Here is a 15,113-nt window from a genome sequence, read left to right on the forward strand (position 1 = left end):
ATTTTTCAAGGACCAACATCTGAAGTGGTTTGAACATCAGTCACCTTTCTTTACTGAGAGGTCTTCATAAAATATCTCTGCCGTGCAGCATCCAGGTCTCTCCCTCTCCGTAGTTTTATTCATAATGCAGGAGGAATAAAGGCGATAATTTAAACAACACAAGTAATGTCCACAAACCCTGAACCTGGGATTTTCTTCAGTCTCGGTTCCTACAGCACTGAAGAATCTGCATGTTTGTGCTGATTAGATTTATGAAAATGTTCTTAAAAACAGGCAAACACCCCATCAGGTTGAAGCAGCTGGATCATTTTTAGGTGCTTGCTTTGCACTGCGAGCTGAAATGAAGTCTTAAATTGAAGGGAAGAAGCGGTGGATGGGAATGTAAATCTAGAACAGGTACATAAATAAATGGGAGACATGGGGAGGGGGAAAGAAATTCAGCCCTCACACCCAAATTCAGACCTCATCTTCAATGCTCCACTCCCCTCCACTCTGCACCATCGCAGCCCAGACACCTGAGCAGACCGCTTCCTCCCCTCTCCTACCTCCCTCCCATGCATGCGGTGTCACCCCAACCCCAAAGGCGCGCGCACATGTACGCTCAAGACCACCTCCAGGGCCCCTCTTTGGCAGGGCCAGTCCCAGGGGAGAGGTTAGTATGATGGATGTCTGATTGGTAGCCCTCCCTTAGGGCCTCCCTCTCCGTCACCTCTCTGCGCTCTGAATTAAAAGGCCGTTTGTCTCCTCTGAGTCCTCAGCTGTAGAGCGCCGGCCTGCAATTTCACAGCACTCAGAGAGAGAGAGGGAGACCATTACAGAGGAGGTTGTCAGGGGAGCCATCAGAGCCCGGACACGCCTGAGGGACTCTCTCGCTCCCCTCTATCTTCCCTGCTCCTGTCTCCTCCTGCTCGGCACCACCAACACCTCTATCCCACTGGAGGCAGCCAACCCTGCCCTCACAGATAAATTCATATTCAAGCATGTATGCACCTATATGCATATAAGATTGCATAATTGAATGCACACGTGCTTGACACGCATCACCGGGGGCATTGTTATTTTTAAATCTACCACTCGGTCTTGGTTCTTAAATAAATTAACACAATCAATTATTTAAAAATAAGTACGAGAATAAGAAAAAGAACATCACATTCAGTCTCTCAGAAAAGCCACCTTGAATTCATTCATAGTCTGAATTCTTTCGCTCAGGATTTGCTGCCAAAGCCTTACTTGTTTTTTTATTCGTTTAAATTGTGGTGGCTAATGTTAGCCAACTTTAGATAGTGCTGTATAACTGACGTGCTGTATAACTGACATTACTGAGTCAGTTTGACTCTATCATATGTGATGTTTGACAGTGTTAAATATAGACTATATAAAAGATAGATGTACCCCTGTGTAATGTCATCCACTGGTTTGTGAAGCCTCTACTTGAGCAATTTGTCTGTCACCATCTTGTTTTTGGGAAACCAGATCTCAGAAGTAACGAGTAGATCTAACAAAGAAATCAAGGACACCAAACACTCATTTAACAGTGACTTGTCAATCATACAGTAGGCCCACCCTAAAAAAAATACTGTGCGCTATTCATCTAATAGCAAACATAACTTATAAAATATACATCATGTTATATTAACTATGATTTGAAAATACTAATTGAGATATTCAATTCATAAAGGTAAAGTAAATAATATCAGACACAGAGGCTCTGTCAATCTTTCATGTACATTCTGTGTTTTAAGGGCTACTTGTCATATTTCTTAGCATACCTTTGAAAAGTTTCTCTTTCAGGGCATTTGTTTAAGTTATTGTGTGGAAAAGGTCATGCTTATTTGTATAGTATTGTATAGTTTTTTTGTATAGCACATTTAAAACAACAAGCAAAGTGTTTCACAGGTCTTAAAAAAACACACACATATGTCAAGGTTTAGCTCGAATTAAAGGCCAGAGAGTAGAAATAAGTCTTGAGCAAATAGTTAAAAGTAGAAACAGTTTGAGCGGTTCGATTATGAAATGGTAAGGTATTCCCGAGACTTTAGCAGCAACTGAAAAAGTTCTGCCACCTCTGACAAGAGTGTGAACATGAATAAGATCAGGTCTTAAAAACAATCAATAAAATCTTAAAATGAATCATAAAATTGACAGGAAGCCAGTTAAAGTGATGCAAAAGCTGGAGTTCATGTTTTCTCATCCCAGTTAAAAGGCGAGCAGCAGCGTTTTGCACCTGCAACCTATATACAAACAATTACAGTAATCCAGCCTTGTCATAATAAGAGCATGTATAAGTCTTTCAGAGTCATTATAAAAAAGATATGGCTTTGGTTTGGCCAACAATCTCAACTGGAAAAAAAACCCCAAAACTCTCAAAATCTCAAATTCAAATTTTCCACTTCCTCGTGGTTAATTTGTTGTGAAAAGTGTCTGCATATGTCATACACATGTATTTTCCTCCAATTGAGAAATAAACCATTAAGATCCATTAAACCATCACATGTATATTTATATATTTGTGTGTGTATGTGTAGCACAGGCTGTGTATAATTTCAGTTGAATTACTATTTTAAATTGCTTAATAACAGCTCGATAGTAGTTTTTTTGTTTGTTTGCTTTTTGCAAAAAGACAATAAATGCCGAGGACTGTATTCATACATATTTATAGGTCTACTGAGTATTTCTGGCAGAACGATGGCATATATAGGGTTGGCTCGTTATAAAATCCAGTGCCCCTTTTCATTAAAATGAAAGAACACGTAATTCTGGAGTAAAGTCAGTTATTCATGTAATTTAGCCATTTTTTTTCTCCGAGAAAATGAGGACTATGCTCTAAGTAAGAAGCTACGCCGGGCTTTGAGGCATAGATAATACAAGTAGGACACAATACATCTTTATAATATGCTTTTTTTGAACTATTTAAAAAGATTGAAAAATGAACATGCGCATTATTCGAAGCCTCAGAACCCAGACCAGACAGTACAGAATTAACATTTAGAGTCAGAAAAATCTTCCCCCTGTGAATTTCGCATGGCTTCATTTTGGTGTTTTGCTGTTTGGTGTTTTTTAGTCCCTAAATACGATCGTTATATTTTCCCCTCATACACCTTCGGCTTTTCCCTTTCAAATTTTCTGTTCAATTAAAACTGCAAAGAATTTGTTTTGAAAGAAGCACTTGGAATTAGTTTTGTGTGTTTTTGTGCTCAGCAGGAATCTACACTCATACTGTATGAATGGATGTGCTCTGTTTGAAAGGACAGGCAATAATTGGAAAGTATCATCAAGGAAAACAAACACAGCTCACAAATATAACCTTCTCAATTACTCAGAATAAAGGAGTAATTCAAACAAACAGATTCACCTTTCACCCCGTGGGCACTAAATCACCCGTGTTTCTGCATGCAGACAAACAATATGCACAAACTCGACGCGGTATGCTACGTGGCTCTTGTGAATGGATAATTAGGGCATTATTCAGCTCCAGGTGAGCAGGAGTCACAAGTTGATGTGTGCAACTGTTCATCAGGTTGAATTTCTTTCCCGCAGTCAACCGTGGTGTAAAGTGGTGTGACTTTATGCGGAACAGAGTAAAAAGACAGGTGGCTGGTTCTGGGCATTTGCAGAGAGTAAAAGCCTGACTGGATGGCTCACACTGTGCCGAGTTCAGTCCCCTTCATTGAGATATAATGAGGGAGATCACCTTTCACTGTGGGCCATCCTAATGAAGTAATGAATGGGGGTGTGCATTGCACCTTTGCCCTCACCTACTCTATTAATCAGAGTAGGGTCACACATAGCCGCCAGGATCCAACCTCCCCTATCTGGCAACACTAATGGACCAAGCGATGCATTGAAGGTGCTTTTAGTTAAAGAGCTCTGGGTAGTGACCAGGAGAGGAGAGGAGAGAAGAGAGGAGCAGAGAGGAGAGGAGAGCGGGTTGGCATTTCCTGTGAAGAGAAAAAAAACTGGAGGAAATAAAGAGTGGGAAGCAGCTGACTTGGAGAATGGTTTGCACCTCCAAGGTAGTGGGAGTGAGGTGTGTGCATGTGTATGTGTGAGACAGAGAGAGAGACATGGACCTTTAACCTCATTTGAGTCACCCTGAGGAAGGATCACGAGGGTCAGAAAGCTATCTGGACTGCCCACAGCAGGATCACCAGTTGACATTTACTGTATGAACTACAAAGAATGACGATACTGTTAGATCACATGAAAATTGCTTGGATTTTTTTTTTTTTTTTTTTGCGGCAGTAATCTACATTCAGCAAAATAAAGTGAAATTAGCAGTTCTCATTGCATTCTCCATATTTAGGTAAGACTGACATATGAAAACCTTTACCTTTTGGCTTTTGTTTTAATATTTTTTAGTGAGCGAGCATTTCTACATTTTGTCTTATTCTTTTAGTATTCGTTGGACTGTAGGATGCCTCTATTTTTACCCCAGAGATATTCAGATAGAAAGCTAATCTTATATCCTGTTAAAGGACAGGTTCAAGATTTTCCAAACAATTCAAAAGGTGCCCATGTCTGCTTAAGATTAGGTTTTGATCATCGTGACTAGTCCTATTCTCCATACTGGCCATAAAGCTTTATTAAAAAAGGTTTATTAAAGGTAATCTTCATCATTATTGCTCTTGCTTTAATCACATCATATACATACACCATTATACATATTCTTTAGATTTCATTATATCAATTTATAGAAAAGGACACTGGAAAAAAAAACAAAATACTGATGAATAAAGGTTTAAGAACCAGCAATCTTTCAATGGCCAGCAGAGGAGCAATAATCTGATTGCAGGAAGGTTTTGATTGTATTTACATATGCCATATACTTTAATATGTGTAGTTGTTCAACTGCATTTTAAAACAAATATCAAATCAGCGAGTCAATGCATTTAGGTATGTAGACACGGTCAAGATGACCAGCTGAAGCTTAAACTGAAAATCAAAATGGGTGAAAGGTGATTTAAGAGACTGAATGTGGCATGATTCTTGGTGCCAAACAGGCTGGTCTGAATATTTCAGAAAATGCTGATCTCTGATTAGTGAGAATAAACTGAAAAAGAGAAAATATTCAGTGAGTGGCCATCAGTGGTCAGAGGAGAATGACCACACAGCTAATGGAAAGGCAGCAGCAAGTCAAAAAACAATTCAATTCAGCAAAGGTATGGAGAAGACCATCTCTGAAAGGACACCATGTCAAACCAGCAGATGATCACACTGGGTCACTCCTCTCAGGTAAGAACAGGAGACTGAGGCTATAATTCACATGGGCTCACCAAAGATTGGAAAAACACTCCTTGGTCAATTTTTGCTGGTGCATATTTTGGCATAAACAACATTAACACGTGGATCCATTTTACCTTGAGTCAACAGCTCAGGGTAGTGGCGGTGTAATGGTGTGGGGGATTTTTGCACGCTTTTGGGCAAAGAAAAGTAAGAAAGCACCAATTGTGCATTGTTCAAATGCCATAGCCTACCTGAGTATTGTGGCTGACCATGTTCATCCTTTTATGACCACAGTACACACATCTTCTGATGGCTGCTTCCAGCCATGTCACAAAGCTCAACTCATCTCAAACTGCTTCCTTGAACGAGTGAGCTCACTGTACTCAAATGGCCTCCTCAGTCACCAGATCTCAACCGAACAGAGCACCTTTGGGATGTGGCAGAAAGGGAGATTCCCATCATGGATGTGCAGTCTGCAAATCTGCAGCAATTGCTCAATAGTATCCTGTCAATGTAATCAAAAGCTTTGTGGAATGTTTCCAGCAACTTGTTGAATCTATGCCATAAAGAATTAAGATAATTCTGATGGTAAAGCTGGTACTTGAAATATGCACCTAATAAAGTGGCCAGTGAGTATATATGATGAGTTTTGAATCTATGAACTTCTCCATTTCTACTTGCTACTCCTTGGGCATGCATAGCATCATTAGATTGTAGGTCACATCCGCCTCAGATTGTTGCTTTATTATTGCTTTTAGAAAGGTAAGACAGCAAAGATTAAAAACAACTCAAGGCTTCACAACAGGAGTCCATAAATTGGTTGGTAGAGTCCATCCTTAGTATACTCTTTATGGATCATACGCATTCCATCTCTACTTTCCATCTGATCTTGGTTATAATAGTTTTAATCTGGCATGATTAGAAGGATTTCATGGTGACAAAATCTGTCCACAGACACACATGCACACACAGGCTCGGTGTAAAAACAATACCAGCTTTACTGTTTCTGCTGGTAAGTGAAAAAACCTTGAGATTACCTTGATTAGATTAGAGATTAGATAACGCATTTGCATTTTCATATGGACTAATGATGTGGTGTGCTTTCTGGATTGCTGCCTCTCTGCTGGACCTTACCGAAAGCATGACATATAAAGGAAAACACACCCTTAATTTGGCTAGTTTGGCTTTACAGACATGAAATTATGTTGTTACAGTTGTTTAACAACGTGACTGAACCAGATCCATAATTGTTGCTGGTTTTAATAATAGGTGCAATAACAATATGTGTGTGTATTCAATTCAATTCAGTTTTATTTATATACCAAATCACAACACCAGTCACCTCAAGGCGCTTTATATGGTAACGTAAAGACACTAGAATAATAACTTAATTATTATGTCTTCGATGCTGTGTGGCTTATACAGTTTCTGGGAGTCTTAGTTTACTCATTCTCTAATCTCTATATAATAATATAACTGACACTCTGGTCACATGTTTTCTTTAGTCATTTTCCTTATCATAATGCACATATTAGACAAATATTGGGACTGCTTTCTTGCATTGCAATATCTCTAAATTTAGAAACATCTTGTCTCAGAGTGATGCTGAATATACTAGTTTCTGTAATTATTACTTCTAGGCTGGACTACTGAAACTAATTTTTATCAGGTTATTCTAAAAGCTCCCTGAAAAGCCTCCAGTTGATCCAGAAGGCTGCACAGAGAGTACTGACAGGGACTAGAAAGAGAGAGTAGATTTCTCCCATATTGGCTTCCCGAATCCTGCTCCTCACATACAAGGTCTTGAATAATCAGGCCTCATCTTATCTTAAAGACTTCATGGCATTACATTACCCCAATAGAGCACTTCACTCTCAGATTGGGGGCTTACTTGTGATTCTTAGAGTATTTTAAAGTAGAATGGGAGACAGAGCCTTTAGCGTTCATCATCAGCTATTGAATCATGTAACATCTTGTTTTTAACAACCACAATAGCCTAGCTGTTTTGGCTTTTACCTTATGAGCCTGTGTGTGAATTGAGAACTAGGCTCAAAGCGCATGTCAGAAAAGAAGATGTAATCTTTAAAAGCAGGCATGACAGTGGGTGAGTTGGACTGACCCACTTTCCAATCAAATGGAAGCTGAGTGCCCAAGTGGCAGAAGAAAAAAAGAAATCCACAGTTAAGTACAAAACTGCAATTTCTCAAATAAGAATCAGAGTGGGTCTCCACAGACACTAATGTTAAAATCCCCAGCTTTAAAGCAGATTGGTTATGCTAACATAGACCGACTTGGATAAAAACACCTTTTAAGCATGTTTCTCATTAAACAAATGATCATTTCATTTAAAATTACAGATTCATATGAATGCACCATGGTTAGTCAGCCATTAGTCAGCCATTGCTTCTAACCACAGACTGTTCAGAAGATGGATGTAGCTCCAGAGTCTGAAAATGAGTCAGAATGCTTTAAACATGTATTGTTTTTGATTGCCTATAGGGGCAGCACATGTAGTTGCAAAAAGACTAGGTTGTTTGTGGAAAAATAAACCGTAAATAGCTCTTTTACCTCCATAAACACTTTTCTGATGAATTTATGAGCACACTAACTACTTCCTGGTCATACTGAATGAATAAAACATGAAGTTCATTTTGTTAATTATGGTCATTATTAGAATCAGAGAAGAGAACGATACAGAATTTACTTTTTGCTTTATTTGTTTTTCTTTAACCAATGAAGCATGCAGTGAAATCCCCCTTCCTTCACCTTTGTTTTCAAAGCATCATGATAGCAGCAGTGAACCCACACAGTCATCCACTCAAGCAATAGCTAAAATGCTAAACTTGAGGCTTCACAATCTAAAAGCGTCACAGTGGCTATGTCCATCTTCTATACAGAGCGTATGATATTGCCCCAAGCAACCCCAGACTAATGTACAAATGTCCAATCCAGATTAAGAAAATATAATTGAATTTTTCTGTTATTCATTATAAGGGCAGGGAAGCAGCGCAGGGATGAGCACTGTTTCCTCTCAGCAAATGTACTCTAGGTTTAAATTTGCTAATCTCCATACTGGCCGTAGGTTTGGAGGTGACTGTGAATGTTTTTTTGTCTTTATTGGTTTGTGCCCCCTCCAAGCAACCCCATAGTCAGACAAGTGATCTAAAAAATGCATGTACTGTTCATTTTGCACACATTGCACACATCAGGCTAGAGCTAAATATAGCCATGATGAAAAGAATAGTTACATAGTCATGCTAGTTTGGAGATTGGTAGTATCTGCCCTTTTCTAGAGGAAATGACATTTGACGTCTGCCGTGATTAAGCTATTTCAATGTGATAACACAGTTGTAGAATGATTTATAATATCTAGTAGACGGACATGCGTACCCAAACCGATATGGTCTCTTTTTTAATTCTATCAACTGTAAAATCATGTAATGTGATTATCACAGAGAAGCATATTTTCTTCTCCCCCCCAAAAGCACAAGAGTTGTGAAAGAACACATTCATCACGAGTCAACAAAGACTCCACAAAAACAGACAAAAACACATCTCTGACTGAAAAAAAACCTTTTAATCAGCTACTCATAGCTTTTTTCCCTTCAGCTGAATGCCAGAAATGTTCAGTGTTGTGAGTTTTCAGTGAAAGCGTTAACTGAATGCAACTTTTCATACACTGGAGAACATTTCTCAGAAATAAGTTTATCATGTAATCTTTTATGACCGACTGGGGGAAAAATAGCTGATTGCCATTGATTATTTGGGCAAGAATACGGATTATATAATAATTACAAAACATGTGAAATTCTTTCTTTACTCTCATTAAGTTATCAGATCCATTCATATTTCCCCAGCTGCTCTCACTGTATTCCCACTTAATTTCCTTTTCAAATATCCATTATAATAAATTATACATTAATCCACTTACATATACAAGCTTCCCCATTGGTCAGCTGCATACAGAAGATGTGTGAATTGGACTGGACTCAGCATGACAAAGTGGGAAGGCTGGGCAGAAAAAGAGGAGATGGGGGAAGGGAAGGGGGGGAGGTTGAAATAATCTCAGCTATGTATGTGTTCTCAGCACCCCGTCCTCCCCTGGCTAACCGCATCGGCGGCCACTTGAATTAGCGGCGGAGGATTATGGGCAGAGAGCCTCATTAATCTGGGCAACAAACAGTGGCCAGTGTGAATATTTGCACGCAGAAATTGAAAAGATTAAGTCCTATTTGACAATGACTGGCAGGCTCTGCGCTGCAAGAGGCTACTGTTAAATATTCATATCCTGGACTCCTTCTTTTCCTCTGTCAGCTTGTCACATGTGTGTTTGTTTATGTGCAAATGGAAGCAACATGCACAGACAGTAAGGAAGATTCTGGGATTTTTGTCAGTCATCATGGGCAGTCAGGCCTTCAAATTGAATATTTCTTTACATCAAACTGATCAAATCTGCTGAATTAGTTTTGATTAGACTGTTTAAATCATAACTTGTGTATTTTTTTGACATGCAGAGGAAATATGTTGTGGCTATGGTATATATAGGCAACACCCAGCCTCATCTTTCCCATACACACACACACACACACACACACACACACACACACACACACACACACACACACACACACACACACACACACACACACACACACACACACACACATTAACGACCAAAAAAGAGGATGGGGTCTGCTGTAACATCCCATCATCCTGGCCGCCTTGTCAGCCTGGCAGGAGATTCCCTCCTCCAAACGTTCAGCAAATACACCTGCTATTCATTTCCTACAAGGCAGAGAAGGCTCGCCAGACCTGACAAAGCTATTTACCCACCTCCAGCCCAGCCTGTGCAGACGCTATCGCTAATGTTTTCCCTTCTGCAGGAGATCAATATGTTTGGAGGCAGACAAACAACCCTGCTCTGCCAGGCAGGCTCTTCCCCGTTTAGCAGGCCACCACTGGGGGCCCTGACAGCAGATGTACACAAGCGAATCAACAAGCGACGCTTCTCCAGAGTCAACACTGGACACAATCAACAGTGCAGGATCTACAGTGCTAAGAATTAACACTGCAGCCCATATGTGCCATACCAAGGATCAACACTCATCCTCGCTGGTGTGCCAAGTTATGTCGGCTGCCAGAAAACAAACCACAGAAGGAATATTGATCCAGGCGCAAGCCAGGGGAATCGCTGAAATTTAAAGCTGTTGGAATGAACATAAAGCAGGAGAATATAGTCAGCTGGAGAGCTGCTCGGTGCGAAATGCTTAGGACAGGAAAAGCGAAACGATTCAGACAGATTCAGAGGAGCACATAACTTTTCACCAGATAAAATAGGCATATAAGCTTGGGCAAACAACAGCAACAAACCCAGACAATACAAACAGAAAGAGCCAGACTAAACCAACATCCAGGTCTCCCAATCTTCTCTGGATAAGCCCTCATCCTCTCTAGGGCCTCCCCTCTCCCACTCTCCTCCCATCATGTTTCCTGTCCTCTCATTTCACCCTCTAATCTTTACCTTTCTGCTCCTCTTGTCATCTCTCTCTTTTCTTGCTTCTGCCAGTTTCACCTTCTTTGATTTCTTCTCGTCAACTTTCTTTCTTTTTTTTTCATTTCTTCTTTTGTCATTTCCTCTCATCTTGTTTCTGTCATCTGTTTTCTTGTCCTCTTCTCCACTTTCCTGGCTACTTGTTTCATTTCTTTCCCCATTCTGTTTGATTTATATCTTCTTATTTACACCAATTTTCATCTCTTCTTCTTTCGTATCCTCTGGTTTCTTCTCCCCTCCTCAGCTCTTGTATCTTCTTGTTTCCTCCTCTTCTCTTGTTTTCCTCTTCCTTTTTCGGCTCCCATTTATTCTTCCCAACTCCTCTGCATTTCCTCTGCTCTGCCCTTGGTTTCATAATTTTATTCTTGCTTCCACTCCTCTTGTTCTTTTCCTCATGTGTCCCAGCATCTCATTTTATTTCTTCTCTTCTTGTAACTTCTCTTTTTGCTTTCTTTTGTCCACTCTTCTTACCTTTCATCTTTGTTCTTCCCCACTTGTTTCAAAAGTTGTGTTGCTATTCACCTCATTTTCTTCTTCTTTCCTCTCCTCTTGTTTCCTTTCCTCTCCCATAGCTTCTTCCCATCTTGCTTCCTCTCCTCTGCTTATGATTGTTCTCTTTTTGTTTCGTTTACTCTTCTCTTATTCCCTCAACACCTGTACCCCTTCTTTGTTTCCTCCATTATCCAACATTACTTCCTCGTTTATTTCCTCATCTTGTATTCTTCTCTCTTCTTTTTATTCACTCAGATAAAATCCACCTGCGTTTTTTTCAAAGAGAAAGAAAAGCATTACCTTCTGCAGGCTGTATATCTGCAGGAAAATCTTACTCCAATTTGATTGTCACTCTGGTATTTTATATTGGTAAATGTCCATGAGGAGGAGAGGAACAGCCAAAGCAGCTCATTTTTATGTGCGTGCGTGTGTGTGCTGAAGGTCCATGGTGATCCACAGATAGAAATATGAACAGAACAAGTCAGTTCTTAATGCATTTAAATTTTCTTTTCTTTTTATGGCACGTTGAAGCAGCTGTGTGCAAATGTGTATGTGTTTAAGGTGGTCATGGCATGGATTTCTGGTTTTACATGTGTGGGCGTGTGTGTGTGTGTGTGTGTGTGTGTGTGTGTGTGTGTGTGTGTGGGAGCAGCAAAGTGAGTGTGTAAAATTGTTCTGTGTTGTGGAGATAACACTGGATCCCTATCAGCTGCATCGGGGGGCTTAAGTCCCCAGTGGGTGTGAGGGGAGAATGAATTTTCCTCACTACTCTGCATATTACAGGATTACACTGCACCTTTAGATATGCTTGGGCTGAGCCTATCTCTGCCTTATGGCTATACGCATGTAGATTATTGAAATAGACTGTCACACAGTGAATGAGCTGAAGGAACACCACAGGGACTGCACCGCGTCCTGAAATGAAACACCAAAGTGAGATAACCGTGATAGGATTTTGGTTTTTCTGACATTGTTTGGAAAGAATAGCGCTTTATAATCTGAGGGTCTGACATTTTTTTTTTTTAAGTTTTTAGTTTTTGTACACAAAAATAACCACAAATGTGATTCCCTACTGCCTCTCTTTGTTCACTAAGGGAAAAAGAATCAGCAAAGTGCCTATAAAAAGTAATTCTGTGTTTATTTTGTAAAGGTAAATCTGAGCTGCAGCCAGGGCCACTGCAAAGAATTTCAGGGGTTCCCTTGTAAACAGCTCTCCAAGGCCCCTGAAACTGCAATTTCTGGCATTATCCAGGCTCGTGTTCGGCTCCGGGAACCCCAAGCCATTCAGACGCCCACCTTGAGTTTACATCAGGTGTGACCGAGTCTTTCATCTGTTACAACTTGCCTACTGGTGCCACATGCAGAGGATGTGTAGGCAGCAAATATGTAGGCAGTTATCCTGCCTTATGTCCTCTGAGTTTTATCGCGGACAAAGGAGGGGGAGGTGGAGAGAGAGCAAGGAGGGGCCATCTCCTTTTCTCTTTTTTTTTCCTTCAATGCCTCCTTCGCTCAGGCTATCTTCACCCCCCTCGCTGCCTCTGGCTAATTACTCCTTTTTTTCAAATGCAAAGCAGCGGCAGTAAGTGAGATGATTTCTCGGCGGCCGCTTTAGGGAAAAAGCGAGGAGAGAGGAGAGAAAGAAAGCCACAGCGAGAAAAGAGGAGCCAGAAGAAGACGAGAGAGGCTGAATGGAAGAAAGAGGTGACTTTCTTTCCTCGGCTGGCAGGGACCTTTGAAGTTGGGCAAGATGGAGAGGCGAGGGAGGGGGTCTTTCTGTGAGGGGACAGAGGTAAGAAAAAAGCAAGGGAAGATCGTGTTAACGAGATGGCCTCTAAAGACGAATTAAATGGTGGGAGAAAAGAAACACGATCAGGCCTGGTCCTACTTATAGACTCCTCACAGACTCACTCTTTTCAACACCACGGAGGTGTTCCAAAGCCTGAATTCCTTAGCTCAGCTCTTTAAAAGGCTTGGAGTGTGGGGTGTGTGAGTGAGGGCCTGCTTTGGGGGCAATAGGATCTAAGTGTGTGTGTGTGGGTGTGGGTGCAAATGTGTGCACAGGAGGGTCACCCGTCCTTTAGTCACACATCCCAGCCCCTCAATGGGGAGGTCAGGGACTTACACACCGATGGAGGGTCAGAAGTGGCAGGGATTACACGTCTGCTCTAAGTCCCCCTAGATCCTAGTGTTTTCACTCCCTCTCGCTGTTTGTTGTTTTGTGGCGAAGCAGACGGAGGAAAGAAAAGGAGACGGTCGGGGAATTAGTGTAAAGCTCAGGAGATGAATGGGCATCTTATTCGCACCTCTTGTAGGCTGTTTTTCAGCAGCAGCACCCCCCCCACCCCCCCCCTCCCCAAATAGCCCTCCCATTCCTTGTCATAGTGAAAGCACGTTAGGGTTGCCTTTGTGCAGACAAAAGGAGACTCCCCTCCTAGCTTTCATGCTCCTGGTGGAGCAACAAGAGGATTTGGCCTGCCGTGCAGCACCCGGAGCTGTTCCTGCTATGATTGGACATCGGCAGGAGAGAGCTCTGCCTCTCCTTTCTTGATTAATCAAGTGATTCCAGTGCGCTCAATAACACCTTTTTTTAAACACACTCTTTCTGTGTCTCCATAATCCTATCCCTCACCCACCACCCCACCACCACCACCATCTACAACACACCCTTACAACCTACATCTGCCTTTTTTTTCACCCAACAGAAGAACTTTTTTTATGAGCTTCAAGTGACACTGTGCTTATCTGATGTGTGGGTGTTTTATTATTATTTTTATTATTATTTCGATGTGCTTATCACCGCTGACACGTGAAAACATTAACGGGATTAATTTAGAGGATTTTTACAAGAGTTGCCCAAGAGTCGACACAGCATGTCATTCAAAACACAAGTGGCTTCAACTTCAACTAATTTTTCGATGATATTAAGAGAAATTATTTTTTTGTAAACAGCAATCCACAGGATGAGACTATTATTTGAGCTTTTTGGATACACATCTCTCCAGCTCATCCATCAATCTGCTTTTGTGTATATCTATTGTGATTTACGTGCACTGTACCACAGTCACACTAGAAAGATTATTCTCCTATCATTTCTGATGCTGCGTCGGACTATTGGGTATATTCAGTTCAGTGCAATTAAATTTAGCTTATAGTTCAGTTCAGCTGAAATCAAAAGCTAATATACTCTGACAGCTATCATGTGCTCGTATGAACTGCGTTCAAAATAATAATAAAAAAAATTCACAGAGGGTTGAGCACTCGCAGTTACAAATGATGTTTATTTATTTTAAGTGGCTCACTTGGTCACTGTGTTCAGTCCACTTGAGCTACAGTTTCAGGATTACAGACAATATATGAGAAACTATATATAGAATGTGTCAACAGTGTAACATCATGTGATTATGTGGCGATGACTTATTCAGCTGACTTTCTCCAAGGAGGGACGATGCCGCTGCAGATGGTGAAATGCACTGCAAAGGAGTATTTTGCACTTGTTCAAGTTTAGTTCCTGTTGCAGAATTTGTGAATATCAATTGTTGGATATGATAAACTTGGACACAAGCTGTTTCTTAGCAACACAATTTCAGTGACATAATGATAGATCTGCTCTGTTTGTTGAGCTTGCTATGGTCGAGCTGCTGGGGGCACTCAACCCCAAGCACCTTGGAAATAAAACAGCATTATAGGAAATAAAGAAAAAAGTAGAGAGTTGCTTCGTCCAACACCCATCAGCTCGCTCCCAATAAAAGATTTCTTGTTAAAAACTTCCAAAAAGCATATGCAACCCCATCCATTTTGAATTGATTCAAAGGTTAGATGCAATCTTTAGATGCTTTGCGCACCCCAA

The sequence above is a fragment of the Perissodus microlepis genome, chromosome 7, assembly GCF_051167445.1.
Source record: "Perissodus microlepis isolate ML-2025 ecotype Zambia chromosome 7, ASM5116744v1, whole genome shotgun sequence".
NCBI classification, from domain to species: domain Eukaryota; kingdom Metazoa; phylum Chordata; class Actinopteri; order Cichliformes; family Cichlidae; genus Perissodus; species Perissodus microlepis.